This window comes from Lygodium microphyllum, chromosome 13, assembly GCF_053477565.2.
Source record: "Lygodium microphyllum isolate KBCC chromosome 13, Lygodium_microphyllum_v1.1.10, whole genome shotgun sequence".
In the NCBI taxonomy this organism is placed as follows: Eukaryota; Viridiplantae; Streptophyta; class Polypodiopsida; order Schizaeales; family Lygodiaceae; genus Lygodium; species Lygodium microphyllum.
In genome coordinates, this window is record NC_141147.1 from 28,080,637 (window position 1) to 28,107,409 (window position 26,773).

At 43.6% G+C, this 26,773-nt stretch overlaps 1 pseudogene; it reads right to left on the minus strand.

The window, feature by feature from the left end:
* Positions 1 to 24,413: 24,413 nt before the first annotated feature.
* LOC148026454 (BTB/POZ domain-containing protein At1g30440 pseudogene) lies at positions 24,414 to 25,928 on the minus strand (annotated as a pseudogene).
* Positions 25,929 to 26,773: the final 845 nt, after the last annotated feature.

The window sequence follows — 26,773 nt, forward strand, 5'->3', positions numbered from 1 at the left end:
TAACTTTAGTAATGGGAAAAGAGTTTTATTTGAACTTGTTTCAATAAATTAAGTGAGAAATAATTTGAGTATCAAACTCTAATATTAATGCTATATGAATTTTGTAAAGTTTAACTTGGAAATTGTTGAAAATTTCCTAGAATTTCTCACCCACAATAATTCCCAACGAAGCCAAAGAGAAAAGGAAACTTTTGAAGCAAGTAAAACCTCCGGAATTTGATGGGAAATGTGAAAATGTGGAAGCCGATGTAGAAATTTGGATCGAATCCATGAAAGATTATTTCACTATTGATGGATTTGTCCCAACTAACCAAGCCATGATAGCTAAGCTAAAATTAATTAGTGACGCTCCACTCTGGTGAAAGCAGTGATGCTGATATCAAGGTGTCCCTTAAAATACCATTACTTGGGAATTGCAGAAAGAAGCTTTACGAGGAAGATATTTATATCCAGCTTATCACACCCAGAAGATGAATGAGTTCTTTAATTTGAAGTGAATGGGACTAACCCTAGATGTGTATTACTCCAAGTTTATTTCACTTCTTAAATATTCACCCTCCATGGATACTGCTCAACAAGTGTCCAAGTTCTGCAATGGGCTAAATTCTCCTCTAAACACTCATTTGGAATTAATGCACCTAATAGACCTCCAAGATGCTTTGATTTGAGCTACTCCTATTGTGCGGCAAGTACAATCAAAGCCTAATATAATAAGTTCTGGACCTACAATAACCAGAGCAAAGGAGGATTCGAAGGTTAAGCAAAAAGAACTCAAGACCAATTTTACCAACGTCAAAAGAAAAATGCAAAATCTAATATAGTTGGAAATTTTGTTCCTACCCAGGGAAACAATGATGGTCTTAGGTGCTTTCACTATAATGAGCCAAGACATTTCACAAGAGATTGGTGAAAACCATCGCCAAGGCCAATTTGGAGGTCAAGGCAGAGCTGCCCAAGGCTATGGTCAAGTAGCTATGGCAAGAGAAAGAATGTCAAATATTACTCTTAAAGAGATTAATAAGGAGGAAGACTCTACTATGGAAGAAGATATTGAAAAAGCAACTATCCATGCTGCATTTCACAAGAAGGGTCCACATCGTCAAGTGTGTGGGATGATGATCTTGCTATGGGACCAAATAAGGCCATGATTGAGCTAACATTGGGAGTTTTCAACCATGACCCATGCTATAATTTCTAGAAGATGTGGCTGAAGTTATTGTCTAACAAATACGCTTCTTGAAGCTCTTGAATCCAATCACTATGCAACTTTGAAATAGAGGATACTTTGCATGCCCACATCCAAGAGAGTGAATCAACCACTATATTATCTTTGCCCCGAGTGTGAGAAATGTCAAAGTCATAGTTTTGTGAGGTTGCTATCCATTGCCTCTGCTTAGGAGTCAAAGTGGGCTGAGCCAAGAAGTACTGGAGGACGCGGTGGCCACTTTTTACTTGGAAGCAGTTGCCATACAAATAATGGTGCCATTGTTTGATAGCATGGAGGATGACCAATATCTCCTGGTCATACACATTAATCTGCATCTCCTTATCATCAAGCTTGTAGCTCTCAAATGCAATCACACCATGCTCTTGTAGCAATACTACACCAATACCCCTACCACTGGCATCACAATATGAATGGTAAATATCTTAGAGAAATCAGGGCAGACAAGGATGAGGGTGGAAGTAAGCACATCCTTTAACTACTTGAAGCTACGATGAGTAGTGGCATCCCAAAAGAATGCTTCCCTTTTTAATCAATCAGTCAAAGGTGCTGCAATGGTGGCATAATGCTTAGTGAAATGTCTATAGAATGAAAAGAGACCAAGGAAGCCATGCAATGAAGTGGTGATGGATGGAGTGGGCTAGTCCCTAACACATCGCACTTTCTTCAGGTTAGTCTATATGCCATTTTCACTCACAATGTGTCCCAAGTACTCCACAGATGTCTGCATGAAGATACATTTGCTCTCCTTAGCAAAGAGTCGATTCTCTCTCAGTATGTCAAACACCCTTCTGATATGTGCCAAGTGCTCCTCTAGTAACTTGCTGTAAATGAGGATGTCATCAAGGAAAACGGGCACAAATTTGAAGAGAAAGGGTTCAAGAATTTTGTTCATGAGGCTCTGAAATGTGGCAAGGACATTAGTCAACCCAAAAGGCATAACTAGAAAATGATAAAGCCCACGATTAGTTTTGAAGCCCGTTTTAATCTCATCTCCCTCAAGATCATACGGATTTGATGGTAGCCCGAGCGTAAATCAATCTTAATGAAAAAACATGTCCCTTTCAACTCATCTAGCAAGTCATCAATCTGTGGGATGGGGTAGTGGTACTTCATTGTGATTTTGTTCAAGTCTTTGTAGTTGATGCACATGTGGGAAGGGCCAGCTTTCTTCTTGACTAATAGGATAGGGGATGCATCAAGGGAAGACCTTGATGCCAGGAGGCATATTCCAAGGTGGACTCTGTGAGACCATGATGGATTTTGTAAAACTATATTTATTTGTCGAGGCTCGTACAAAAGGTGGATTCCTTGTGCGAGAAGTTGACGGGGATTGTTAACCCCGAGTCAAGTTGGCGGAAAATGAAGGAAAAAGCAGAAAAAGCACGGAAAAAGAGCAAAGACACGCAAGCGACCGCTAAAGCTAAGCCGGGACAAAAAGTGCAATTTTAAATGAAAGGCACCTCAAAAACTTGCAAAACTCTTGTAAAAGAGTGCCAAGCTCCCTCCTGTGCCAATTGTAAAATATTAGACAAGTGTAGGCTAAAGACATAATGCTAGAAGAGTAAAATGGAAAAAGGACCTTGCTACAATGGCCGGTCATGTAAAAAAGGGGATGGGTGCCCATGGGATTTTAGGGCTTGTATATAAAGTTCAAAAAAATGAATGGAAGCTCATTCTTGGGTGTGTGGCTAACAAGAGCTCTTACCTTTTTCTCTTCTTCTCTTCCTTCTTGCTTGTGTGAGCTCTTGAGAGAGGGAGTGTGAGAGTGTGAGGGAGTGAGTGTGTGGGAGTGAGGGATCAAGAGGGTGAAGCTCTTCACCATCTCCTCTTCTCTTCTTCTCTTCTCTTCTCTTCTCTTGTGCGCATGGCTATGGAGGATGGAGCTTGGAGATGGAGGAGGCTTGAGGATGCTTGAGCTAGCATCGAGAATCGTGGAGCTATCAAGGTGTGCAAGAGAGGAGGCTACTCACATTGGCATCAAGGTAAGCTCACTACACTCGTAGGATCGATGACACGTTGGCTAGGTGAGAGATAGCCATTAGAGCTCGCTTGAAACGCTTGAAGCAATAAGTGGTCCATGGGTCTTGGCGGTTGAGCGAGAGCTCCCTCTACATTTTGGTTCCGTTGCCGGGACCAATGGATTCAAGCTTGAGCACTTGCGCACCTCATATCGAGCATCAAAGTAGGGGATTCATCCCCGAAGCAGAGCTTGAGATAGGTATGAAGTTTGGGTGTTTTTGATCTTCAAAGACAAGTAAGTATTTTGGGACATTTTGTGTGTTTGATGATTGGAAAACATGGAGAAACTATTTCAATTTTTTGCTTTTGATTCTTGTTGCGTTTAGAGTAGGCTAACATTAGGAAATCGCACCCGAGACGTATAGGGTTTGCTGCTGTAAAACAGGGAGAAAATCGGGGAAAACAAGTGGAAAATGGAGGAAATGCTCATTTGAATGTGTAGGAATCGCAAGGAGAGTGATTGGTAACATCCGGGTAATGTCCAGCAGGGGTATAAGTTCTTGGAGGGCAAGGAAATCCTCATTTGCAACTAGTTGAGAGAGAGAGAGAGAGAGAGAGAGAGAGAGAGAGAGAGAGAGAGAGAGAGAGAGAGAGAGAGAGAGAGAGAGCTTGGGTGACCCATTTCAATCGATCAGTGCGAGGAGTTACGTTGCTATCGGCGATCCCCAGGTATGTAGATCTCTTCCCCATCACTCTAGCATCATTCCTATTGAATCTTATAGCTTGTAATAATCAATACCTTAAGATGTTTGATGATTTCATGCTCGAAAGTGTGTTCGGGTCGGCGGGATCAGACATCCGATCCAGTGTCCGATTCTGAGAATCGGACGCTCGGACAACCATCTGATTGGACCATCCTGTCCGATCGGACCACTCGGACCAACCCATCCGATTTTGGAAATCGGACCATAGAAAATCGGACCATCCTGTCCGATTCGTAGAATCGGACCCACGGATTAGGACACATCAGCAATCGGAACACCCACTGGTCCGATCAGACCATTTGTCCGATTTTCGAAAATCAGACACTTGACCCTTGTCCGATTCTAAGAATCGGATAGCTCAAAATCGGACCCACCTGGTTCGATTCTAAGAATCGGACCACTGGTAAATCGGACGTCCGATTCTCAGAATCGGACACACCCTTAGACAGAAAAAATAAAACATAAAAAATTGACCCCCACGTCCGACTGGAAGCACAACCCGCTCCAGGACAACATAGCGAATGCCTTATAGGCAGTTCCCGACGTAGGAGTCACGACCAAGGGACAGGGGGACAGTGCTGGAGCGCTCCCCAGCGACCTGACACGTTGAGAATGGAAATCCAATTGTGGGACCTGTGATCGACCCCTTAGTGAACAGCAAGAAGCAACGCAGATCCTAGAATCTACTAGAACGGCCAGGACTTGAGCGACAAAGCTTATCAGGCCCGAGACGAGACAAGAGGGCATAAGGCATATAGAGATTTTTTGCCGCACTCACATTGAATTCCGCACTTGAAGTACACATAAGAAAGCTGAAAGCTTGATTGACCACAAGTGCACGAGAAACGACACACAGTGAGTGATCATAAATTAACACCATATTGGGGAATATGGGAATTTCCCATAAGTTTGGGACACGCGGTCAAATCTCTGGATTTGTCATAACTTGAGCACTATAACTCCAAATCGAGTGCTCTATAGCTCAATAGATTCCATTTTTCAAGTGCTTTCCAATGAGAGGTCACATCATATGGTTTTGAGAAACTTATGTGCATATTATCTGGATGGCACCTTTTTAGTATTCAAAAAATGGAAATTGGGAGATTCCCAAACTCACTAATATTGTGTTAATTGAGGATTGTATTCAATAAGTCAAGAAACTCACTCAGATAAAACCACTCAAGGAACCCACCAGCAGGAGAGAACCGAGACATAGACAAACCATCAAAGCACAGAGTAGAACCAAGCAAGGAGCACCAACGACATGGATCTGTCAAGTCTATTCAACCTGATCGACAGCTTAGTGGAGCGCGAGAACTCGACCATGGCAGAAGAGAGCTCAGACCATAGGTCTAATGAGGAGCTCGATTTTAACGTATTCCCAGATGCTATTTAGCAGATATGGTGAGCAGTTATGATGCACACGCCCGGTACGAGCACCACGACAGGACAACAGATGCAATCATCGCAGATCTAGAAGAGGAGAGAAGGCTAGCCCGCAAAGCATTGCAGAGCATAGCCGAGTACAATAGGGATCAGCAAGCTAGGAGCCAAAGGCAAAGCATGGAGCTACATGAGGTGTAGCGAGTGCTGAACTTAGCTGGCCAAAACCGAACGAACCATGAGAGAGCACTAGAGGGAGACTTGACGTTGAGTGAGCTTCTCATGAAGCGGCTGTTCGATAATACAGCAGCAGAGCAGAGTGCCACCGCACTAGCGACGTCGCTGCTCACAGAATTAGGGGCAAGCCAAGGCTCAAAGAGCCAGGCAAAAATACCGATTGTTGCCAAGCAACTTGATAAGTACCAACCTCATGACGACCCATATAGCTTTGTTGAGCAGTTTGAGCAAGTTTGTGAAGCCAACGACCTCAATGACCAAACTCAACGCTCGCAAGCGTTCGGGCTTTGCCTAGGCGACAAGAGTAGGATGTGGTATATGAGCTTAGATGCTGCAGAGCGTGCCAATTTCAATAGCCTCAAGGATCTCTTCATTAAGAGATTTTCCGAGCCTGGATACTCCAATAATCTACTAGTACGCTTGATGAACGTCAAGTAGAAAGAGAAGGAGGACATCCGCGACTACGTTACCCATGTGAGGAGCCTCTTCAAGAGAATCCCTATGGGTGAGTGACCGACTAAAAGAGCAGTTTCGACTGTGTTCATCAACGGCATTCAGGATGAGGAGTTATATAAGGCTTTGGTAGGCAATTCGATCTTGCAGCGAGACGCGATAGCTAGAGTGTTTGAGGAAGCCATCAGAGTTGATGATCATTTGAAGGAGTGGAACTCCAGGAGCTCAAATCTAGAGGAGACCAACTCACAAAGATTAGAAAGAGTATCAGCATCTAGTGAGCAATCAATCCCATCATCCCAAGATAAGGGGAAAGCCACCGAGACAGACCAAGGCTTGGCTGATGTCAAGATGGAATTAACCAAGTTGCAAGACATGTTGAGACGACCAACGCGCCCGCACGTCCAATGTGTGTACTCTGGCGGAAACCACTTGCCAGTTGAGTGTCAAGACCCTAGGTCAAGACCTTGTGCTAACTGTAGTAGGTTTGGCCATGATGTCGTGCATTGTAGATTACCAAGAAGACTTCCGTACTCGCAACCCTACGGCCAACCTTACCTAGCGAATAGGCCGTAGCCATTCTTCTGAAGGGGAGCCCCATTGGCTCTTCCCGCGCCTAACGATATGAAACTAGCCGTCCCTAGAATGGACATAAACCCTACAGGCATTCCTAAACCGCCTGGTCCTTACGTGACCCATCCACCGAGCGATGCTCCAATCCACTACGTGGAGGAGCCAAATGAGGAAGAGACCTACATATACCCTTACATCTCGCATGATGACGAGGGCAACACTGTCCTCATGGATTATCAACCTATGCCGGTGATGGCATTAGGAAGGGGATGAGGTAGAGGCTTAGGAGGGCAGACGCAGGATCTAGTCACCTGTTGGACTTGTGGTCACCTCGGTCATGTCTCATCACGCTGCCCTGAAAGAGAGCAGCAAAACAGAGACAAGGCTGACCAAAGGTGCGCAGAGTGCGGAATCTCTTCGTACACCAACGTACCATCTGTCCCATTGGGACTGTTTGTTGTCGAAAAACTCGATGGGGAGGCCACACCTATCCCATTGCGGGTCATGACCCGAGCCTAAACGAAGCAGGCTAGCATCTCTATGCCAGGACCTAGCAACCTTGACACAGCCTCGATAGGGAAGAAAAGCCGCAAGCGGAAGAACAAGAGATCGGAAGCTAAAGTCGCACTAGAAACCAAGAGTGCTATGACCCTGCTTGCTGGAAAGAAGGTTTCAGACACAGAGGCAGAGACTTCAGCCCCTAAGACGACCGAAAAGGGAAGCGCTAAGGTAGGGGAATACCCGCATCCGAAGCGACAGTTAGAGGCCATAGAAAAGGTGAAGGAATGGGTGAATGAGGATCAAGAGCATCTCAAGGACCCTGAGCCCATCATAGAGGACGAGATCGATGATCTCTCTAGTTTAAGCATGCCAATAGCATCGCCCCAACCTAAGTCAACAGAAGCAACCGTGCCACAAGAAGTGCCGCTAAGACCAAGCCTTGATGCTACAGAGTCGCAGATCAGTCGTGGCAAGTGGCCATGACAATCTAGGTTAGGGGAGAGACGAGCACACAACGATCTCCTGACCACGCTAGTGACCACCCCTGTAACACTTTGCCTAGGAGATCTGCTTAGGCAGCATCCTACCCTATGGCAATATCTTAAGCAGTGGGTCGAGAGCAGGTCACAACAGGCCCTCAAGACCAAGGCGTGGAAACGCAAATACCAAGTTTGATGCTGCACTCTGTGCCTAAATCCTTGCACGTCAATGCCTTCTGGGAAGGTTCCAAGATGCATGCGGTCTTGCCGGTTTTAGCCCTAGGTGACACAACAAGAAAGGGAATCGTAGACACAGGAGCTGGGGTTAGTGTGCTTAGCCATGCAGTGCTTCAGACTTGGGGAAACCCAGAGTGAAGCCATTCGGGGTACTTAAGAATTGGCCAGTGAAGATCGCAGGTGTCCAGTTCTCTGTTGACTTTATAGTCATGAAGGGAGTGGACTACGATATCCTATTAGGTCGACCCTGGATGCACAACGCTAGAGTCATCGAAGATTGGGGTAATGGCTTGATCTTCCTTGGCAATAGAATGGATACCGTAAGGATAGAGATGGACACTTGGAAGACCTCACCAGTCGACCTAGACGCCATCTCTGCTATGCTCAAGGGTAACACTCAAGTCAAGAAGTCTTACCGGCCCTTGACCAAGTATATCCCATGCCCAGAGGATGAGCGGGATTGGATGCACGTTGTCGCACAGAATACAGAGAAAAACTTACGAGCGCGTCTATCTGCTCGTCTATTTGCGTATCTATCATTCCGCGTCTATAATCGCATGTATCGACGAATTTACACGCACAAATAGACGCACAATAGACGCACATATACACGCGCATATAGACACGTTTTTGGACGCGCTTTTACAAGCACTGATAGACACGAACGGAAAACAAAAAATGTCTTTTTTTAAAAAGGATATTTAATTTTCTTTTTTAATTTGAATATGCAGCGCGTGTATGAGCGCGTGACGCGCGAATAAACGCGAATTACCTGCAATTTAGACGCGCTGATAGACGCACAAAATAGGACCGGAAAAAAAAAACCAGAGAGCCTCTCTGGTTTTTTTTCCCCCCTCCCATACATCAGATTGTGTATTTGGGAAAAAGACAATGTATCTTACGGGCACGAGAATTGAAAGTGAAAGTCCATGTATTCATTATATATCAAAGCATTTATAAGGGAAGTTTTGAGTGCTTGCGACCTAAAGCGTGGCTGCAAGTAGTAGGCTCAAAGAAATATCATACATATACAAGAAAAGAAGGCCTCATGAGGAGATATGGTACTCCTCTACGAATCTGAAGAGGAAACATCCTTGCTAGTACCACCATGGCTACTAGCGTCGCTATCCCCCTCCTCGCTGTGCTCCACATCCGGGTTCGCCTACACACACAAAAGATCAGGGTTGCTTACATAGACAAGATGGAGAAAAAGTTCTAATTAGTTACACTTTTAATAGGAAAGTAAGAAAAACATACCTCCTCTGGCTATCGAATCCTCATGGCCCAGTTGTATTGGTCCTCAGTGATGAGACCCTCCTCATAAAAGTGAAGCCATGTTGTTGCGCGGTTATGGCCTCGATGGTAACCTACCTCTCTAGGGGTAGGTGTCCTACCAACGATGGTAGTTTGCAAAACATTTAGAGATATACAAACAATTAGACGTCACAATATATTAGACTAAAATATATAAAGAATTTAAAGAAATATACATTTAAAAAAACTAGAAATCAAAATATACTTACAAACTCTGCCTCCCACGACTCTCTGCCGCCCGATCCGTAATGCGACGATCCCATTGTTTCCATTTGGATCCGTCGTGCCTCTGCGTGCTGGCGACTCTTCACTTTCTCAACTGCTTTCTTCTTGGCTTTCTTCCACTCTACGCGGTGGCACGTAGGTGGTTGTCTGTAGGCTCCACGTCCCTCCTTCAGCCTCCGCAGTGAGTCCCTGGCCCGTGTCATGAGGTGGAATCTTTTGTTGTGAAGCATATCCCTCACTTTTGTACGTCCCCAATCATTCGAGAATCGCTGACCCTCAGGATTTGGGTACCTCCTATGGACTGCCCTCAACACCTCCTGCCACAAGCCACTTTTCTGATTTTTGAAGGCAATGAAACAATCTTTATACATCACATGCACAACGCTCCTCATGTACACCATTACATCCCTTCCCTCATCATCATGAAAGATGCCACCGGCATCTGTAACTCTATAGTAATGGTGTACAACCTTCTCTACATGATCTACTGGCGAGGGTGATTGCTCGCCACCTCCTAGGCAACCCCCACACAACCCTCGTCCTCCCCCTCGACTCTCCCTCCTTCCTCTCTGTCGATTGCTCTCTGCCTCGCTGGACGCACGAGCTTCTGCAGATGCACGTGCTTCTGCAGATGCTTGTGCTTTAGCCGATGCACGTGGAGCACGTGGAGTACCTGCAAATGGAGTACCTGCATATGGAGTACATGTATGTGGAGTACCTGCATATGGAGTACCTATATGTGGAGTACCTGCATGTGGAGTCTGGGAAGTAGTGCCAGGCAAAGACGCTAGAGGCGTCCCAGACATGACACTAAACACCTCGTCCACTGTGGGAGAGTGGCCAAAGTGTCTGGTCATCTCTCCCATGAAGTCTTCCCTACTAGGAAAATCTCCAAAAAATGCATTGACCCCCTGCCAAAGGAGGCCAATGTATCATTCATACGATCCACATCTGGGTCATTGCTAGATGAACCAGGATATGACATCTGCAAAAAACACACACGAAAAAGACAAATTTATTTGCATACAAAAAACATAGGAGGATATTGTGCAGTACAAGCAACTCATGGATGAGGGGTGGAGGTGACTATCCATAGACTAGAGGGCACATTGAGGCCTATATGCCTAGGTGAGGGCTCTAATTCACGAGATCCACATGTAGAACACACAAGTTTCAATCTCACTTTATATAAAGAATGTAATGTTTGTATAAATGTGTATAAAAGTATACCATTTCCTAATTTGTCACTTTTAGATCTAACTAGACTTCTATTTAGGAGTTAATCAATACCACGCAACAAGATTCTGCTCTAGGTGATGTCACACAATAGGACCTTGCAGTTTTTAATGTGTATAAAAGTATAACATTGCAGTTTTTAAGCCTTTGACATAACATTGTAGTTTTTAAGCCTTTGACATAACATTGCTGTTCATCTTCTATCCAACGTGTTTATTTGCGCATCTAACGTGCAGCACAGATGCGTTGTCAGATGCGCATCCCAGGTCAATGTGCGTCTATTTACGCATCTAACCTACAGCACAGACGCACTGCCAGACGCACATCGCAGGTTAATGTGCGCCTATTTACGCATCTAACCTGCAGCACAGACGCGCTGCCACACGCGTATCCCAGGTCAATGTGTGTCTAAAATTACGTGTACACTGTAGGTCAAACTTCTGTGCAGCGCGTGTATCATCGCGTGTGCATTGCAGAGCACACGCGCTGTAAGACGCTCTCTCAGACGCACTGAGAGGAGACAATTTTTACGCGTCTATGTCCGCGTCTACACTGAGATGTAGATGCGCTAGCAGACACGCTGGGTCGGCCGATTTTAGACCGACGACAACCATTGACGATTTACATAATGCAATACATTATAATGGAATCACAAATGAGCAATACACAGATAGAGCAGAGAGAGGAAGAGAGAAACAAAGAGAGAGAGAGAGAGAGAGAGAGAGAGAGAGAGAGAGAGAGAGAGAGAGAGAGAGAGAGAGAGAGAGAGAGAGAGAGAGAGAGAGAGAGAGAGACTCACCTTGGGTGTTTGGTGTGGCGGGTGGTGGCGCTTCTCCTTCTCCTTCTTCCTCTCCTTGGTAAGTTACCCTTCCGTGATGCTTGTTTGCTTGCTTGGTGCTTCTTCTTGTTCTCCTCTTTCTTGTTCTCTCTTTCTTCCTCTCCTTGGCTTTCCTTTTTCCCTTCTTGTGTGTTTGAAATGAAAGAAGAGGTGAGCCATGAGAAGGTGAGGTATGAAGAGACTAGGTGAGGCATGAAGAGACTGCATGTCGGCTAAACTCAAGCTTCAGAACCGCAAAAAACGCAAGAAAGGAAAGGCGCAGTTTGAAAAGAAATGATTTAAATATGGTTTGAATTTTGACGTGTGCATCTATTTTCGCGTGTATATGTGCGTCTGTTGTTCATATAGACGCGAGTATAGACGCGAATGTAGATGTGAGTATAGACACGTAGTTAGACGCGGACGTAGACTCGCATTTGGGATTTATCATGATTTTTTGTTTTTAAGATAAGATTTGATAGTGAATTCTTCTTAAGTTTTGATAAGTTTTAAGATGATGATTTTTGTGTATTTAAAATTAAGATCTTATGTAAACATATGGTGGAAAAATATTTTGATGTTGTCATGAATTAGGTTTAATCATGTCGACGTCGTCATCACCTAGTGCGGTGCAAGCTGGTGAGTCAATGAGCACATCCTCAAGTGAGGGTGACACTATATAATGAAGCAAGGGCAAGAAGAAAAAGCGAAAGACAAGAATTTCGCACTAGATATGGACGTTGTCGTAAAGTTCACGCAAAGGCTGCAGAACACAGGGTTCAAGGTACAGCAATGGAAGAGACTAACAAGAAGAAAATTGAATTGTTGATGCCAAAGTACACTATATTCCTTGTCAAGAGAGTTACATGAGGTCCATGTTCAGAAAAAAAACTGAAGCATCTCATAAACTGTTTAGCATTCCGGTGTATGAACTCAGTTACATTAAACAGAATATTGGCATTAACTAATAATCCAGAGGGAAAGTGATGAGTTTTGGCAGTGGACAGATTGACATTTAGATCAGATGCAGCTGATACTGCTGATTCAGAAAATGATGCTGTTGAGGCAACACCTGAAGATACTCAACTAGTTGTGGATGCTGAACCTGTTGATGAAAATACCCCTCTGATATCCCACCCATGCGGCTGGATACATAACTCTATGAACAACCAGCGAAAGAAAAACGAACTTTTGTTTGCTTAACCAATTAGTACTCTGTTCACATCGATTTTTAATAGCACCATGCTCAGTCATGAACACTGTTGGCAAGTCAACTAGATCAAGGGCATAACTTACACCTGCATATCTTTGTTGATGCGGCAGTTCGAGCTGAGGTTCTGTCCTTAGCACTGCATAATGGGTTCACAGCAACAGAATATGCTGAATAGTAGGGCCAGAAGCCGACAGAATTTCTACTTTGCAATCAGATCATATGCCAAGATCTATTTCACCTCTTGTCGATCAGCAGGGAGAGCACGCCCATGTGTCTCTGACAGCACCCTACCTCACCTTGATGCTCCCAAAGACGAGATGAACATAAGGAAGGGTTTTACATCTTCTGGTGCAAATGTCCAGGGCATAAATGGCAAAAAATGCGTCTCTTAATAGGGATGTCAAGGTATTAGTCATGGATTCCGCAAGCAATCATGTTGACGACACAAGCATCTCTAGCATTTTCAGGGGAAAGCTTACTTTGGAACGGAATTAGTACAGGAGCAAAGAAGCAGAAGAAGCAGAGAATATAGATGATGAAGCTGATGGAGAAACAGGTCTACTAGAAACAGAAGATGGACTCAACCTGTTTGTGGATTTGAATGATCCTGGATAGTTGGCACATCTGGAGGATGCGCAGGTTTAGAGGGGGTGGATGTCGTGCTGCTGCGCATCCGAGTCGTATACACCTCCATTTCTTTTGTTGTGCATTTGTGTTATTTTCTGCGTGTGATTCATTGTGTGTGTGATGCATTATGATAATCCGCATCCAATGTATATATTCCGTTAGTGCATGTATATGATTTTGTTTGGATGCATGATGTGTGTGTGTTAGAGAAATATGAAAAACTGATGCCAAAGGACATTATCAAGCTAATAATTTCAATGATGATTTCTAAGAAAAGTGCAGGGAATTATGGAATCAAAGGAAGGTTTGTGGAAGTGATCATCTAAGTTCAAAAGTTCCCATGACATAGAGTTGAAGGAAGTCTCTCAAAAGTTCTGAAGCGAGCAAAGCGCTAGTGAAGCACCGAGGGAGTACTTTGCCATCCAATCTTCAAGGCCGAAGTCGCAGTTTGTGCGTAGATCACCCATCACAAAGCTGTCTGTTAATGGGGCAATTGATGACTCCAAAGATACCCTAAAAGAAAGGCTCAAAGGTGGATGGTGCTGCAGAAAAAGTAGTGAAAGGAGCCTTGAAGGTTAGCCCACAGAAAGAAATGAAAGACACCGTAAAGAGAAGTGGCAATGCATGGGAAGAGAGAAAGAAACAAGTCCCAAATCAGACAACAAGAAGTTGTTGAGTCATGAATCCCCATTTGGCCCTCTAAAAGAGCAAACTGGTAGAACTGAAAACTATCGCTGTCGAAGGGTTTCGAAAGCAATGTCGCAACTTCAGAAGTCCTTGATAAATTTCAGAATAGAAGATCAATCAGGTAAATAAGAAAAATGAGAAAATGATGTCAAATAGTATTCATATTTCTACCATGAAGTTTGCAAAATACAGGATGACTTCAAATCTGTTCAGTTCACTGATTTTAGGCCTTTTAATTCTGTTGCATTTGTAGATCCTTGACCTCAAGTCATATGTGCAGAAATTCAGAATTCAAATATACAACACTATTGCGATCTTCTTGGATTCTGATGTCAATAATGTGCAGGAAACTGCCATCAGTGAGTTTACAAACAAGAGGTATGAACTGTAATAAAATTTCTTTACTAACATCTCGAACTGTGGACCATCCTGTGTGGAAACTGTATTTATCCACCAAGAGTTCTTCAACTTGCTTCACAGTTTTTCCCCCCCTACATTACTCCAAGAAAGAGCTAAGGTTCCCACAGAGATTTGAAACTCTGTTTTTACTTCTTTCAGCACACTAAAGTTATTGGAATATAGATTGTTGTCATACAGATGCATTCATAAGAAGTTGTTTAAAGCAGTTTTGTTTTCTGAAACAGCTTGCACCAAAAGGAATTGCCTTTTCCCAGTAAGAATGAAAATATAAATTTCTGTTCTTCCCGAAGCCTGGAGCTTTGATAGCATAAATCTTCAAGCCTAACACTCTTGTTTGATCGTTCTTCAAAAACGATAAAGGCGTCATTGAAAAGTCAGCTTATGAGAGCTTCAATTCAGTCGCGCCTGAGGTTATGCAGCCTGTTGTCACAGTTAACTCTGTGGAATGAATTATGCGAGCCTTTGTGACCCGTCCATATCGAGAGAATTTCTTCTCCAAATCCTGTTCCGTTGTGCTAAAGTTAAGACCTGCAATAAAAAGGTTATTCCCTGGCTTTCCAAGACCAGTACTTGGAGGAGATCGTGCCCGTATGCTTGGAGAATGCCTGCGCGTAGATCAATAACTGGAGGGAGGGCTTCATCGTCTTTACAAATTCATAAGCAATGCTTCATCTTCCGACTCGTCAACTTTGGCTTCCCATCCTCTGACTCTCCCGACGTCACAGCTCTTCTTCCTTGTCTTCAATTTTGTCTTACTTGTCATAGCCTCTTCCAATACTCCTCCACAGAGCATAATCATTGATGCATCTACGATCAGATGACGGTGCCTATCTTCATCTTTGTTGCATTAGCAGTCGGACTCCTTTGCTGCGTTTTCCTCCCCAGTCCGTCGTCTTCTCTGGTACTATTACGGTGCCTATCTTCATCTCTGTCGCATTAGCAGTCGGACTCCTTTGCTGCGTTTTCCCACCCAATACTCTGTCTGCCCTCCTCGTAGCTCTCCCTCCAATCCTTTCTCTGCACTTCTCGTTGCTCCCCTTATTCACAGATTGCAGAGCACTCCCCTTCCTCCAATGCTCTGTTCCTCCCTATTAGCGTAATTCCTCTCCTTCTTTTTCTGTCACATACGCCTCTTTTTTCCCTCCCTCTTTAGCTCTTTTGAAAATCCCTCTTTAGCTTTCTTCATTAGTGTTTTCTTTTTCCCTTTTGTTTTCTTTTTATGAACCAAAAAAAGCCCACTTATTTAGCTACACTTTCCTCTCTTACACACACAGAAAAGCAGCATCTTTTCCTCTTTACATTGCATGTCCCTTCAACTCTAGGTCTCTTGCTTTGCTTCAAGCTTGGTAAAAGTACAAACACAAAGCATCTCAGAAAGTCCCCAAAGACTCACAAGAGCATCTGCACTCCCCATTGCAAAGTACCTCCCAGTCGGATCAATGGCAAATCAATAACAACCTGCTGTGTGAGCATCAAATGTGTGTAATGTAGAAAGAGATGGATAAACAAGATATCCACCGTTCCATTCTCAGTTGTGAGGAAGAACAGTTCGCCTCTTAAGGAATTTACGCTTGTTTCTTCTGTAAAATTGAATCATGAACCAACTGAAAGAAAAATGTTCAAGCAAAGCAAAGCACAACGTCTACGTCAAAGTATGTACAAAGTAACAAATCTCATGCACAACTTTTGGGTGGTTTTCACACCTCGAATGCGCAGCAATACGACATCCACCCCCTCTAATCCTGCGCATCCTCCGGATGGGCCAACTACCCATGATCATTATCATCAAGATCCACAAACAAATCAATCTCTTCGTTATGCATTTCCGGTAGATCAACAAGATTATCAGCCATATCATCTGTCTCTTCCATTGGAGTTTCTTGTCATTGCTCTTCTCTTGAAAATTCTTCCAATGCATAATCCTCATCATCTCTTTTCTTGAAAATCTTGATTCTTTTTCCAGCAATAGGCACTCTAAGCACTGTCCCATCCAATTCAGTCAGCTCATATGTTGCATTATCAAAGACATGTCTGACTATATACGGCCCAAACCATCTTTTCACCATCTTCCGAAGTGCAGTATGCTGATTTTCAAGGCTGCTATCAAAGACCAATACCCAATCTCCCTCTTCTATTGCTCTTGTCCGTAAGCGATGCCTACTGTCAAACCTGTCCTTATTCCTTAGTCTAGCAACCTTCAACCTGTCGATAGCTAGCTGAATATCCTCAGGTCTCCTCTCCAACTGTCAAATCCGAAGAGCTAAGAGCTCTTCTCTCGTCAAATCCTCCTGCCAAGGCAAAACTGACCAAGTCAAAGCACGAGTCTCAATCGACATAACAGGTTTCTGACCATACATCAACTCTGCAGCCATATATCCTGTGGTAACACTATGAGTCGTACGATCAGCCCATAAAGCAAATGGTAGAAGTCTTGGCCATTCTCCAATCCGTCCTCTGCATGCTTTGGCTAATGCTTTTACTATCGGCGGATGCCCTCTTTCACTCTTTCCATTTCCCTCTGGATTATATGCTGTGGTTAGAGCCAACTTGATTCCTAGCTGAGAGAAAAACTCCCTAGCTTCATCTGCATCCAACTCACCACGATCTGCAGTGATCTGACCCACACAACCATACCTGCAGAAAATTTCCTCCAATAAGAACTTACACACTGCACTAGTGGTCTTCGTTCTCAAAGATCTGCCCTCAACATGATTGGTAAGATCCTCTCTAGCCAAAACAATGTATCTCATCTGCCATAGACCCATAGGCATGGTAACCAAATCAACTACCCACTTATAATGAATGCATAGCGGATAGGTCGGATGAAGCTCATCTCTATGACGCACTACTGAATACATCTGGCAGTCTTTGCAAGTCTCAACAAAGTGAGAAACATCTCTGTACATGCCTTTCCACCAATATTTCTCCTTGATTTTCTCATAAGTAGCCCATACTCCTCTATGACCAGCCCAAGGACTCTCATGAAACTCCCTCATCACCTGTAACTGTGTCTCTCTATCGCAGACAACCCGCAAAGGTAATCCGCCTCTTTTCTTCGGATGCTTCCAAAGAAATCCGTCCTTGAGAAAATAACCATAGGCTTTCCTTCTGATCTTCTTGAACTCTTCATCTGTCCACTCATCTCTTTTGCTTAGTGTACTAAGGTACCTGCGAATCTGCAACCAATCTCCAACATAAAGTTCTTCTATGAAAGCCACAATATCATAGACATGACAAACATGATCAACCATAGTGGCTGAAATTTCTGCATCATCCTCTTCTGCAAGTAGAGTCTCCTCATCATCATATCTAGCTCTAGACAACATATCTGCCACTAGATTATCCTTCCCTGCTATGTGTTTAAATTCCGGATTTAATGACTTGATGTACGCAATCCATCTCAACATGGCTATATCCGGAGTAGAGCAACTCGTGATCATACCAATCAATGGCAAGCAATCTGTCTCTACCACAACTGAAGCTCCAATAAAGTACTCCTTGTCACATTTGAGAGCCGTGACAATCCCCAATAACTCCCTCTTGATTTGCGGATATCTCCTCTGTCTCTCGTTTAGGACTTTCGCCCCAAACCGAATAGCATACCTATTTCCATCTGCATTATCTTGACCCACAGCCCAACCTATGCCAATTGGACTAGTGTCAACTGTCAATACAATAGGCCTATCACAATTATAATCCGCTTTCCTGAGAGTAGGAGCATTCTGCAATAACTTCTTCAATTTCCGCATGGCTCTAGTGTGGCTCTCATCCCAATAAAATTTCTGCCCCTTTCGAAGCAGCTGATACAAACAATCTGCTATGTGTGCAAAATGAGGTATCCAAATCATATAAAACACACAAGCACCAATGAATCTCCGTACCTCTGAAGTAGTAGAACAATACTCTGCAATCTTTCCTATAGCATTCACTTTATCAGGTGAGGGTTTCCTGCCATAATATCCACACATATGCCCAACAATGACAACCTCATTCACTCCAAAAACAGATTTTTGCCCTGAAAGTGTCAAGTTCACTTCTTCTAACCTGGCCAAAATCTTCTCACATGCTGAAATATGATCAGCCACAAAGTATCTGCATCCCTGCTCATTTAGGCTCTCATTCTTCTCTTCTTCTGCACACCCCTTAATGGGCACATCATCCAAGAAAGGCATAGTAAGCTGAGGTATGTAATCACGAAGGACCTTATGCATGGCATTCATCATATGCGCAACAGAATTAGTGGCACCTTGAGGCAAGGTACACATCCTGACAAGCCCAATAGGAGTTCTCATGGTGGTTATGTCCCTCCTTTCCAAAGCCAGCTGAAACTGATCATATCCTGAATACAAATCACCCAAAGAATAGATGGCACGTCCAGCAAATGCCTCTGCAAACTCATCCACAACTGGACCTATACCAACATTCCTGATAGTAACTCTGTTCACTGGCTACATGTCCTGAATAAATCGAAGAGTACCATTCTTCTTTGGAACTGTAAACCACCTGTTTGAGTATGGTGCAGATGAAGGCTCAAGGATTCCCATCCTGATTTTCTCATTCAATAAATCAATCAGCTTTGGCAAGTGTGCCTTAGGCACTGGAATAGGTCGGAGATTCCATGGAATATGAGGAATAGTAAAAATGACCATAGGAGCAACAATATCAGGATTCACACAACCAATCTCATGTGGGAAAAAAGCAAATCCCCTTCCATGACGCTCAAGCATCTCCTGAAAGCATTGCTTCTGTATGGGTAACAAGAAATCACCATTTCCAATTTTCAATTCAGCAAGAGTCTCTGCTAAAAATTTATGACCAATATGCTCTGGATTCCTCAAAATTTGCTGTTTAGCAGCCCTCTCTATTTGCTGATCACTATCAGATGGAAGCGGTACAGCAACCGGCTTCACCTTCTTATCCACAGTTTTGTATTTCGTGTCAACCCTGGCTTCATTATACTCTTTTGCATTACATAAACCTTGTTGTAAATCAGCAATTCTGCACTCCAATGGCTGAATATTCTCAGCCCTCTGCTCTATGGACTGCATAGGAACAGCCCCAAACTCTGAATGCTGAAATATTTCAGCAGTAAACTCCGTTGGCTGAAAATTTTCAGCCCTCTGTCTCTCTGAAAGCTGATCATAACCAGCTGGAAACTCTGTTTGCTGAATTTCTTCAGCACTCAACACTCTTTGCTGAGTTACCTCAGCCTCTGACTCAATCTGTGACATAAAATCTGCAATTTCATGAAACATGTCCAGGGATTGCACTAATAAATTTCCATGACAATTCAGCATATCAGTTTTCAGCATATCTTCCATCTCTGTCATCGTATCTGCACAAATCACAATGTCATACATCCCATCTATGTGCTCATCATCCTCCAAAATTCCTGCATTTTTCAAATTTTTCTCCTTCCTGCATATATACTGCCTGGCAGCTCTAGGCAACCTAGAAATCTTCTGATAGCTCATCGAACTGTTTGCTGAAATCCCAACACAACTGGAGGAGAAAACACTGCTGCTGCCAGAAGGCGAGAACTCCAATCTCCTCTCCTCTGTACCACCGTCGTCTTGCGAAACGGCGGTACCTAATGAAAACCCGAATCCCTCACAGTGGGTAAGGGTGCATCTCTGAGAGTATCCCTGTTTCTAACATGGTTCACACATACAGTCATAAACTGAACTGCTCTCATACCATCTTTACTGCGAATCCGTGCATAAGCAGATCCATCATCCATGACCTTTGTTTCCATGCGCATCTCTGTAATGAATGGCTGTCCAAGAATTATGGGATACGAGCATGAATCCTGCACAAAGAAATGAAAATCCTCCTCTACATCACCAATAGAAACCCTGACACTAGGGCAAGCAGCATATAAATCACCTGCAGTGTTATTGATGGCTCTCATACGCCACCCATGCTCTACATCCATAGGCCATCTGTTACTCTCATAAACTCCACGAACTATGAGATTAATCTCTGAACCATGATCAACCAATGCAACATAAGGCACCTGTTTCTCTCCAATCTTTACCATCGTCTCTGTAGTTGCCCTAGCCCAATGGCTCCGCGAAAAGTGACTACGCGGTATCAAAACAGGCTCATCAATTTCAGCATAATGCATAGGATGAACCCTCTTCTCTACCTGCGGAAAAACAGAAGCATTATCAACCATAACCTCATCATCATCCTCATCCAACTCTCCAATCAAAACTCCCTGTGTATCAGTGGTAGCCAATGCATGTCTTTTTCTCTTCAGGACCTCTTGAAACTGATCCTGAAACTCTCTTTTTGAGCTGCCCAAAATCTCAGAAATAGTGAAAGTCACCTCACTGCCAAGTATCTTATCATTAAAGATTTTCTTCATGTCTGTAGATGTCTCAATATCGGACATCAATCTGAATCCTGGCTGCTTTCTCTCTCTAGGCTCTTGCCTCTTTTCTCTCTTTTGAGCATGCTCCATCTGTCGATCTGGCCCTGGTCTTGAAGACGGTCCTGCAATAGGTGGAGTAACAAACTCACCCCCTCTAGTCTTCTTAGCTGCACTTGGATTTTCTTCATCCCTCTTACGCTTCTCCTCAATAAATACATCTGCACCATGAGATTTAGCCAAATAAGCATAAATAGAGTACCTGTCAACAGGCGAGTCCCAACCTGTCTATGATCTGATGCTAGAGCCTGCACTAGTCAAAACAGTTTGCTGAATTTTCCCATAAGTCCATAGTGCGGACTGAGTCTCCGATCCCTTCTCAATCTGTACTCCATATGCAGAAGCATCACCTCTAGCTGTCACATAAGAAGTACGCGTAGCCATGTCCTCCACTAACTTCTTCATTCCACCTTTACCAAAGTTGGTAGCAAGTGGAGCTCCTGTCTCAGTCAACCAAATCTTACCATCTTGCCCCCAATATACCAAATTCTGCCTCCTTGCATCCTGGAAAGAGTCACAATCCGTGCAATGCTGATGCTCCGTACTATCACACCAAATACATCTCCGATCTCTCCTAGGAGCACTAGGAGCACTCCTAGGTGCAGTAGGAGCACTAGAAGAAGTAGTAGGCACAGTTGAAGCAAACTGCTCCTTCAACTTTCCCACTAACTCCGGTGATGCCTTTGATTATGTCATCAAGAGAGGTAGGCACCGATGGAGCGGATGGTTTTGGAGCAGAAGGTGTAGGCATCGGTCATGGAACAGGAGGAATAGGTGGAGTGGAAACAGTAGGCACTGGCATAGGCCAAGAAACTGGCTGAGGAGGAGAAGAAATAACAGGGATAGAAGTAGGCATAGGAGCAGATGATGGTGTAGGTGTCATGGAACCATTCTGTAGGCGAGTCTTCCATATCCTCCTCTTGGTCAAAGTCGAGACTGCATCCTGAGCATCCTGCCAATCAGACCCATAGGTTTCGTGCGATCTTCAAGAAGCTCACCCAATACTTCTTGAAGAGCAGGATCTGCAGCTTGCAAGAAAAGCTCAACTTTTTCAACATCCAATGCTCTTTGTTCAATAGCATCAAGCTGACTATACCTCTCTTCGAATTCTCGAATCAACTCCGAAGCAGCAAGACCTTTGTTTGGCATGTAGACCCACTCTCGGAATGACCGCCGAGTAGCCATACCAAAGTCCTCAAGGAAGTATTCTTCTTTCAAGGCCTTCTTAAAATCTTGCCAATGTGTATTTTGAATAAAAAGATCAGTCACTTTTGTCCTCAAAGCAGGTGTGACAAGACGAAGGAAGTACTTACTCATAAGTCCAGCAGGAACTCCAAAAAACCCCATCTTGATCTCATATGTCTTCAAATATGCTGAAACATTACGCCCGTCAAATAGCTTCTTCTCACTCTCAACTGCTTCAATAGCCTTAGTCGCGCTGTTTGCATTCTCCTGCTCTGAATAGAGTTGCCTTTGCTAAGACAACTGCTGTTGATGCAATTGTTGTTGCTGCTGCATATACATTTGTGTTTGCTGATTTTGGAGCTGCATATACATGGACATATTCTGCAAAATCTGTTTTAGATCCTCCGTCGAAGTACTTGACGCAGCAGTCATTGATGGAGCTGAAGTAGACGCAGCTGGAGTTGTAGAGGAAGCTGAAATAGATGCTGAAGTATCTCCCATCCTGAAATTTCTGCGACGCTTTCACGTCGGGTTCACCAAAGCTGTCGAAGGGTTTCGAAAGCAATGTCGCAACTTCAGAAGTCCTTGATAAATTTCAGAATAGAAGATCAATCAGGTAAATAAGAAAAATGAGAAAATGATGTCAAATAGTATTCATATTTCTACCATGAAGTTTGCAAAATACAGGATGACTTCAAATCTGTTCAGCTCACTGATTTTAGGCCTTTTAATTCTGTTGCATTTGTAGATCCTTGACCTCAAGTCATATGTGCAGAAATTCAGAATTCAAATATACAACACTATTGCGATCTTCTTGGATTCTGATGTCAATAATGTGCAGGAAACTGCCATCAGTGAGTTTACAAACAAGAGGCATGAACTGTAATAAAATTTCTTTACTAACATCTCAAACTGTGGACCATCCTGTGTGGAAACTGTATTTATCCACCAAGAGTTCTTCAACTTGCTTCACAGTTTTTCCCCCCTACATTACTCCAAGAAAGAGCTAAGGTTCCCACAGAGATTTGAAACTCTGTTTTTACTTCTTTCAGCACACTAAAGTTATTGGAATATAGATTGTTGTCATACAGATGCATTCATAAGAAGTTGTTTAAAGCAGTTTTGTTTTCTGAAACAGCTTGCACCAAAAGGAATTGCCTTTTCCCAGTAAGAATGAAAATATAAATTTCTGTTCTTCTCGAAGCCTGGAGCTTTGATAGCATAAATCTTCAAGCCTAACACTCTTGTTTGATCGTTCTTCAAAAACGATAAAGGCGTCATTGAAAAGTCAGCTTATGAGAGCTTCAATTCAGTCGCGCCTGAGGTTATGCAGCCTGTTGTCACAGTTAACTCTGTGGAATGAATTATGCGAGCCTCTGTGACCCGTCCATATCGAGAGAATTTCTTCTCCAAATCCTGTTCCGTTGTGCTAAAGTTAAAACCTGCAATAAAAAGGTTATTCCCTGGCTTTCCAAGACCAGTACTTGGAGGAGATCGTGCCCGTATGCTTGGAGAATGCCTGCGCGTAGATCAATAACTGGAGGGAGGGCTTCATCGTCTTTACAAATTCATAAGCAATGCTTCATCTTCCGACTCGTCAACTTTGGCTTCCCATCCTCTGACTCTCCCGACGTCACAGCTCTTCTTCCTTGTCTTCAATTTTGTCTTACTTGTCATAGCCTCTTCCAATACTCCTCCACAGAGCATAATCATTGATGCATCTACGATCAGATGACGGTGCCTATCTTCATCTCTGTTGCATTAGCAGTCGGACTCCTTTGCTGCGTTTTCCTCCCCAGTCCGTCATCTTCTCTGGTACTATTACGGTGCCTATCTTCATCTCTGTCGCATTAGCAGTCGGACTCCTTTGCTGCGTTTTCCCACCCAATACTCTGTCTGCCCTCCTCGTAGCTCTCCCTCCAATCCTTTCTCTGCACTTCTCGTTGCTCCCCTTATTCACAGATTGCAGAGCACTCCCCTTCCTCCAATGCTCTGTTCCTCCCTATTAGCGTAATTCCTCTCCTTCTTTTTCTGTCACATACGCCTCTTTTTTCCCTCCCTCTTTAGCTCTTTTGAAAATCCCTCTTTAGCTTTCTTCATTAGTGTTTTCTTTTTCCCTTTTGTTTTCTTTTTATGAACCAGAAAAAGCCCACTTATTTAGCCACACTTTCCTCTCTTACACACACAGAAAAGCAGCATCTTTTCCTCTTTACATTGCATGTCCCTTCAACTCTAGGTCTCTTGCTTTGCTTCAAGCTTGGTAAAAGTACGAACACAAAGCATCTCAGAAAGTCCCCAAAGACTCACAAGAGCATCTGCACTCCCCATTGCAAAGTACCTCCCAGTCGGATCAATGGCAAATCAATAACAACCTGCTGTGTGAGCATCAAATGTGTGTAATGTAGAAAGAGATGGATAAACAAGATATCCACCGTTCCATTCTCAGTTGTGAGGAAGAACAGTTCGCCTCTTAAGGAACTTACGCTTGTTTCTTCTGTAAAATTGAATCATGAACCAACTGAAAGAAAAATGTTCAAGCAAAGCAAAGCACAACGTCTACGTCAAAGTATGTACAAAGTAACAAATCTCATGCACAACTTTTGGGTGGTTTTCACACCTCGAATGCGTAGCAATACGACATCGCCAAAGCTAAAGGTGTAAGAGGTTATTCAAGGATGAAGAGGGGAAACCTATTTTTGGGTTTTGAATCGCTTTTGGAGGGAAAAAGCAAGGCAAATGCAGGCTGTTTTGGGGGACAAGGGAAGACGACATGACAAAAAAATCACAGGGGAATCAGTATTTTTGGGGCTTGGATATGTCATTGGCCTCAGGGATTCAGCGGGAAAAAACCTATCAGAAGACAGCCTCTCGCCGCAAGCCATCTCGGTATCAGTGTGAAGTTGCAATTGCTCAAAGAATAGTATTCGCACTATAATGCGAAGGGGAAGACGCTCATTTTTGAGCAGCATGAGTACAAGCTTCAAGTAAAAGCTTTTGGCAATCCATTATGGGGCATAGTTGTTCTCGCTCATCTTCTCTGATCCAGGGATGTGCCTTTTTAGTATCAAAAGCACTTAGTTGCAAAGCTTGCTTTCGATGTGCTGGTGCAGGCTCATGGATTGGGAAAAGAGATGGGCCAGGTAACTCACCTTTAGGTAAATGTCGATGGCTCTGTATAGACCATCATCACATATCCTTGCATAGTTTGGAAGTGCTGCTGCTAAAGACAGAAACTTGGCTGGCTTCAAGTTAACATCTGGGGCAACTTCTGCAAGATAACCATCCATCAGTCTTGCTACCATCATTAATGGAGTGAGTGAAGGGGAGCTTATCAGAGGTCCCTCGTCTACTGAGCTTGGTGAAGAAGCAATCCCGGCAGATTGATCTAACAAGAGGAAGTGATCCAAGATCCTTTGAGTACAATCTGTGTCATAGAGTGTGTCAATATTGTAGGATAAATTCGGAAAAAGCATGTCCTCCAAGCTGACTTGTTCCAGCTGCAAGCCAATCCTCCTCTCTAGATTACTCTTGCAGCCAACGCTTGTGTTAAGCATCATAGCAATCCGAAGAAAACTAGAAAGAAAGTTGGTTGGCACCACATTTTTTGTACACAGGCAGGAGGCTTTCAATAGTCTCTAGAATGAGTTTTTGATCAGTGGTGGCTGATGTACCTCCACACTGGATGTGGCCTCGGCTACCTTGTGGAGCAGCCTGAAGTTTATTTGGATCCAAAAGATATTTCTTTCTAAAGTGCATGAGAGCACCTGCAATGCTTTCAGGGCCCATACCATGAGCTTTCACAGCTACAATAAGCCGTTTGTAGAGAGCCAGGCCCAAAATGGCAACGTCTTCATATCACCAGTCTGATTGTGATTTTCTGGGCTTTGCTCCTGTACTAATTCCGTTCCAAAGTAAGCTTTCCCCTGAAAATGCTAGAGATGCTTGTGTCGTCAACATGATTGCTTGCGGAATCCATGACTAATACCTCGACATCCCTATTAAGAGACACATTTTTTGCGGAATCCATGACTAATACCTCGACATCCCTATTAAGAGACACATTTTTTGCCATATATGCCCTGGACATTTGCACCAAAAGATGTAAAACCCTTCCTTATGTTCATCTCGTCTTTGGGAGCATCAAGGTGAGGTAGGGTGCTGTCAGAGGCACATGGGCGTGCTCTCCCTGCTGATCGACAAGAGGTGAAATAGATCTTGGCATATGATCTGATTGCAAAGCAGAAATTCTGTTGGCTTCTGGCCCTACTATTCAGCATATTCTGTTGCTGTGAACCCATTATGCAGTGCTAAGGACAGAACCTCAGCTCGAACTGCCGCATCAACAAAGATATGCAGGTGTAAGTTATGCCCTTGATCTAGTTGACTTGCCAACAGTGTTCATGACTGAGCGTGGTGCTATTACAAATCGATGTGAACAGAGTACTAATTGGTTAAGCAAACAAAAGTTCGTTTTTCTTTCGCTGGTTGTTCATAGAGTTATGTATCCAGCCGCATGGGTGGGATATCAGAGGGGTATTTTCATCAACAGGTTCAGCATCCACAACTAGTTGAGTATCTTCAGGTGTTGCCTCAACAGCATCATTTTCTGAATCAGCAGTATCAACTGCATCTGATCTAAATGTCAATATGTCCACTGCCAGAACTCATCACTTTCCCTCTGGATTATTAGTTAATGCCAATATTCTGTTTAATGTAACTGAGTTCATACACCGGAATGCTAAACAGTTTATGAGATGCTTCAGTTTTTTTTCTGAACATGGACCTCATGTAACTCTCTTGAC